The following is a 6,359-nucleotide window of genomic DNA, read 5'->3' as shown; positions in this document are numbered from 1 at the left end:
CGATGGACCCAGAGAAACTTTCAGCAGTCGTACAGTGGCCTTGACCCATGGGTTAAAGTCCTCTGCAGCGTTTTCTTGGCTTTGCCAACTATTATTAGAAGTTTATTCATAACTTCTAGTGTCTTGTCATGCCCCTGACTGATATGACCAGAAAAGACGGTAACCCACAGAGTTGGTCTCCGGAGTCCATTAAGGCCTTTGAAAGTTTCAGCTGCCTTTGTTTCTGCTCCTGTGTTGGCACATCCTGAATCTACGTTGCCTTTGATCCTTGAAGTTGATGCTTCTGAGACGAGTTGGCACCCTTCTGTCTCAACGTCCTAGCTCTGAGAGTGCTATGCATTTGTGTGGCTACTTTTCCAAGAAACTGTCACCTGTGGAGTGCAATTACGAGATTGGTGACAGGGAGATGTTGGCGATCATTTTAGCCCTGAAAGAATGGAGATATCTCCTTGAGGGTACCACTGTGCCGGGTCTCATTCTTACTGACCATAAGAATCTCACATTCTTGTCTGAGGCTAAATGCCTCTCTCCCAGAAGGGTGCAATGGGTTCTTTTCTTGTCAAGTTTTAATTACATTGTCTCATTCTTTCCCGGTACTAAGAATGTAAGGGCTGACGCTTTGTCATGACAATTTTCCTCCACTTCCAAGATGGTGTCGGTTGCGGTTCCTGTGATTCCTCCTGATCGTATTCTGGCTACGGTTTGCATCAGTCTCACTTCTCCTTTGGGTGACAAAATTCTTGCTGCTTAGGTCGATACTCCTCCTGAGAAACCGCGTGACCTCTTCTTTGTCCCAGAGAGTCTCCAGACCGGCGTGCTCCATACTTTTCCATTCTCCCAAGGCTGCTGGCCACCCTGGGAGGAATCAACTCTTTTGGGCCATTTCCCAACAATTCTGGTGGCCTAGTCTACGTGCTGATGTAACCGCCTTCGTAGCTGCCTGTTCCGTGTGTGGTCAGAGTAAGAATCCACGACACCTTCCAGTGGACCTCCTACAACCCATACCCATTGGAGAGAGGCCCTGGACCCACCTGTCTATGGATTTCATTGTGGAGTTACCCAACTCCCAGGACAACGCAGTTATCCTTATGGTGGTTGACCGGTTCTCAAAAATGTCTCATTGTATTACATTTAAGAAGTTGCCTACTTCTAAGGAACTGGCTTCCATTTTTGCTCAGGAGATCTTTCGCTTACATGGGCTACCCAAGGTGATTGTCTCAGACAGGGGTAGTCAGTTTGTGTCTCGGTTCTGGTGAGTTGGGAATTCAACTTGCTTTCTCCTCTGCGAATCACCCGCAGCCTAATGGGGCCGCAGAACGAGCCAACCAGTCCTTGGAGCAATTCCTACGTTGCTATATTTCTGACCATCATAACAACTGGTCAGACTTCTTACCGTAGGTAGAGTTTGCTCACAATAGTGCCTTGAATTCTGCTTCCAGAGTGTCCCATTTTATGGCAAACTATGGTTTCCAACCTTCAAAGTTGCCTGATTGCCTGACTCGTTTGTTCCTCAGAGTATTCCTGCGTTAGAGGAGCATCTCCGTGGTCTTCTTTCCACTTGGGCACAAGTCCAGGAGGCTTCCTGCCAGGTTGGGGACAGGGTCTGGCTGTCATTTCGTAATCTCAACTTTGTGTTCCTTCTCTGAAGTTCGCACCTCGATTTATTGGGCCTTTCCTTATCCTTCGCAGGAATAACCCAGTAGCTTACGCGTTGGACCTACCTTCTAGTATGCGTATCTCAAATGTGTTTCATGTCTCCTTATTGAAACATTTGGTCTGCAACGGCTTTACCACCTCAATGCCACGTCCTCAACCTATACAGGTTGAGAACCATGAGGCATATGACGTACAGTCCATTGTTGACTCCCGTAGGTTCCGTGGGCACATACAGTACCTAGTGCATTGGAAAGGGTATTGTCCGGAGGAACGCTCTTGGGTCTCTTCCTCAGGCGTACATGCCCCTGTCCTCCTCCGTGATTTCCATCGATGTTTTCCCCTCAAGCCCAGTGGTCCTACAAGAGGGAGGGGTCATTGATGAGGGGGTACATTTAGGGCGGGGCTCAGCCCTTCCTTCTCAGAGCTGCCCACTCAGGTGTCAGCTAATTACCAGCTCCTATCTCTCCACAATGACTCACCTGTTGATGATCCTGCTCGTCAGTCCTGCCAACTTAAATGGGTTTTCCACCTTTTTTTTAAGTTTATTAAAAGTCAGTAGCTACAAAAAGTGTAACTGCTGGCTTTTAATAAACTGACACTTACCTGCTCCACGGCTCCACTCCTCGCCCCCCCTCTCGCCGGTAGGCGTCTTCATTCTTAGTGTGGGCACCCGGCAGTGACAGCTTTCGGCTTCACGGCCGGGCACCCACTGCGCATGCGCGAGCGGCGCCGTCCAATTGGATAGGCGCTCGCCTACAGGGAGGGGCTGTGAAAAGGCGATTAAGCTAATCGCCATTCCAGCCCCTCGGCGGAAGGAGGAAGTGGGACAGGAAGTCCCCTTCTCCTGAAGCCCCCACTCCCCCCCCAAAAAAAATACATGCCAAATGTGGCATGTAAGGGGGCGAGGAGTGGGTTAAGAGGAAGTTCCATTTTTAGGTGGAACTCCTCTTTAAGCCGTCCAGCTCAGTTGCTCTCTGCCTTCGCCTTGGTCAAACATCACAGAGACTTATTCGTTCCTGTTGAAGACTTTGGTTGGCTGACATCCCTTCTGGCTCCTGATCCTGCTTGCTGTTCTACTACGTTCATCTCTGGCTCCCTGACGTTTGGTTTGTCTGAGTCTCCGATCCGATTCCTGAACTCTGGCTATGTTTTGACTAAATTTATTCTGTTTATCTTTTTTTTATTATTATTATTATTATTATAAAACAAGTGTGATTTAACTGTACTTCTGTCTCGGTCTGATTCATGGTTTCTAATAAAGTGTAAGCATGCATGCCAAATGAAATGAACAAAGCAGCATGCGTGACTAACACTCGGCCAAATATAATATAAGGCCGATAATGACTGCAGGTGTACATTTAAAAAGTGAATACATAATATAGCAGGGGCTTACCAGGTAAGTATCCCGGGCAGGGATCCAACACTCTATCTGCTGGACAGAACAACCAGGAGAATAGCAAAAGAGGGTACACACATATACAGGCGGCGGCCTAACGTGGCGGCGAGTGGCCAAGAGAACGGCAGCAGAGGCGGGGCAGCAGGGAGACAGAAAATCTCGCTGCAGACTCTCCAATCGGTCAGAAAGGGACAGGGTGAGCGGCGCTTGGTGGCCACACAGGAACGGGACAACGGAGCCTCAATATCCCCCCGGAAGGCCATAGGGGCGGGGACAACCAAACTGGACAAAAACAAGAAGACATTAGCATGGATAACTCAGTATAAAAAACATATGCGCAGATGTAACATAGACATCTCTAATAGCATTTGATAGATAGTAATATATTAAACATCCATAACCTTGGGTATAATTTACGGATCAAAAATGTAAGTACTTTTGAAGAGATTACTAAACCAATATAAAACTTGGTATTTTAGAGGAAATTAGACTTACACATAGGGAGCGTTGTTAGTGCTCAGTACAGGTGTTTAGTAATCTCCTCTAAAGTACCTACATTTTGATCCTTAAATGATATGCGACAATGGTCCCAAAATAGCGTCAAAAGTGTCCAATGTGTCCGCCATATTGTCGCAGTCATGATAAAAATAGCAGATTACCGCCATTACTAGTAAAAAAAAAATCATAATAAAAATGCCATAAAACTATCCCCTATTTTGTAGACTCTATAACTTTTGCGCAAACCAATCAATATACGCTTATTGCGCTTTTGTTACCAAGAATATGTGGAAGAATACATATCAGCCTAAACTGAGAAAGTTTTTATATATATTTTTTGGGGATATTTATTATAGCAAAAAGTAAAAAATATTGTTTTTTTTTTCAAAATTGTGGCCTTTTTTTGTTTATAGAGCAAAAAATAAAAACCGCAGAGGTGATCAAATACCACCAACAGAAATCTCTATGTGTGGGGAAAAAAGGAAGTCAATTTTGTTTTGGAGCAACATCGCATGATCGCGCAATTGTCAGTTAAAACGACACAGTGCCGAATCACGAAAAATGGCCCAGTCAGTGGGCAACCAAATCATCCGGGGCTGCATGTTTGCCCTTCTTGGAAGTGCTAGATTCTCCATCACTTACTGTCTAGTGAAACCATCGTCAGCAGGAAAGTGAGGGGAAATCTCTCTTATAAAGCCCTGGACAGCAGAAAAACCCAACACTAAAAACACACTAAACTCCACTTTATTATTCTTTTTCCCTAAATATCTTCCTTTACCTTCACTTACCTCATCCTTCAATTTTGCTTTTAAATGTCCTTATTTCTTTTCACTTCTACTCACTTCCTGTTTTTCTGTCTGTAACTCACCACCATAATCAGGGGCAGACTGACAACTCATGGGGCCCCCGGGCAATAGGAGATTATGGGGCCCCCAGGCAATAGAAGATTATGGGGCCACTGGGCAATAGGAGATTATGGGGCCACTGGGCAATAGGAGATAATGGGGCCCCCAGGAAATAGATTATGGGGCCACACAGTATACACACACATACAGTATACATACACAGTATACACAAACACACAATATACACACACAGTACACACACACAGTATACTTACACCAGGGCTCAAAATTTCAAGTCCTGAGCCACTAGCCAGGCCTTAAGAGTTACTCGCCACCAGTTGCCCCACCCAACACCTCCCCTGCCCCACCCCTAAGTCCGCCCCTAAACACGCCCTTGTAAATTATCTCATGAAATTACACTGTTAAATATTTTAAGCAGAATTAAGTTCCAAAAATAAATATTAACAACTTTAACAATAGTAACATAAAGCATATCAGTACCCATTTGTGCAGCCTCAGTGTGCCCGTGAACTCAGCTTTACAGTGCCCCATCAATGCAGCCTTACTGTGCCCCATCACTTGCAGCCTTACAGTGCCCAATCACTTGCAGCCTTACAGTGCCCCATCACTTGCAGCCTTACACTGCCCCATCACGTGCAGCCTTACTGTGCCCCATCAATTGCCGCATTACTGTGCCCCATCAATTTCTGCATTACTGTGCCCCATCAATTGCCGCATTACTGTGCCCCATCAATTGCCGCATTACTGTGCCCCATCAATTGCCGCGTTACTGTGCCCCATCAATAGCCGCATTACTGTGCCCCATCAATTGCAACATTACTTTGCCCCATCACTTTGCCCCATCAATTGTCGCATTACTTTGCCCCATCACTTTGCCCCATTACTGTGCCCCATCATCACTTCAGACTCACCTCACACAAACACTGGCGCTGCTTTGAGCCGAGGCTGCAGCGCTCTCCTCCTCCTCTTGTATCACACACACAGCGTGCATCTTTCGCTGTGTGTCATGGAGCGGGGTTTGTGTTTGGCGGCACTGTGTGATAAGGTCCTGCCCCCCTAGACCAGCTAATGTGATAGGCAGAACACCGATTCAATCTACTATCACATTAGCTGGTGGGCGAGACCTTGTCACATTGCGCCGCCAAACACAGACCCCGCTCCATGATACACAACGGAAGATGCTGTGTGTGATACAAGAGGGGGAGAAGGAGAGCGCTGCAGCCTCGGCTCAAAGCGGCGCCAGGGCAGTCCAGCCCTGCTGCTCTCTGTGTCTTTCAGCTGACAGTTTCCTGGATGATCGCTTCAGCCAGGAAACTGTCAGCCTGATTCACCCCAGCTCCTTACTCGCCCTGAAACAAATTCCACTCGCAAAATGCGAGCAAAAGAGTGAAATTTTGAGGGCTGCTTAATCTTGTGATTTAATAATCTTGTGATTTAAAAAAAACACAGAATTTTACATACTGTCCCTGGCTTTACTGAGGCTGGCAACCCAGATGGGGCCCCCTAGTGGCATGGGGCCCTCGGGCAGTGCCTGAGTGCCCGAATGGTCAGTCCACCCCTGATCGTAATGCGAGGCTTTCTTCCTGGTGTGGAGAAAGCCTCTTGAGGGGGAGGGGGCGAGCAGGAGTGTCAGGACGCCCACTAACACACAGCTCCTTTCTTTATCTGCAAAGTAGAGAGTGTCCTGACTTGCCTGCTCGCCCCTCCCCCTCAAGAGGCTTTCTCCACACCAGGGAGAAAGCCTTGCATTACGGTGTTGAGTTACAGACAGAAGAACAGGAAGTGAGCATTTCTCAGAAGAAATAAGGACATTTAAAAGCAAAATGGAAGGATGAGGTAAGTGAGGGAGGACTGCACTAAGGTAAAGGAAGCTATTTAGGGAGGAAAAAAATTCCTTTACAACCCCTTTAACCTCCCTGGCGGTATGATTCTTTCAGAAAAAA

This window comes from Rana temporaria, chromosome 4 (assembly GCF_905171775.1).
Source record: "Rana temporaria chromosome 4, aRanTem1.1, whole genome shotgun sequence".
NCBI lineage: Eukaryota > Metazoa > Chordata > Amphibia > Anura > Ranidae > Rana > Rana temporaria.
The sequence above is the reverse complement of the archived record's forward strand: the minus strand, read 5'-3'. Positions refer to the sequence as shown.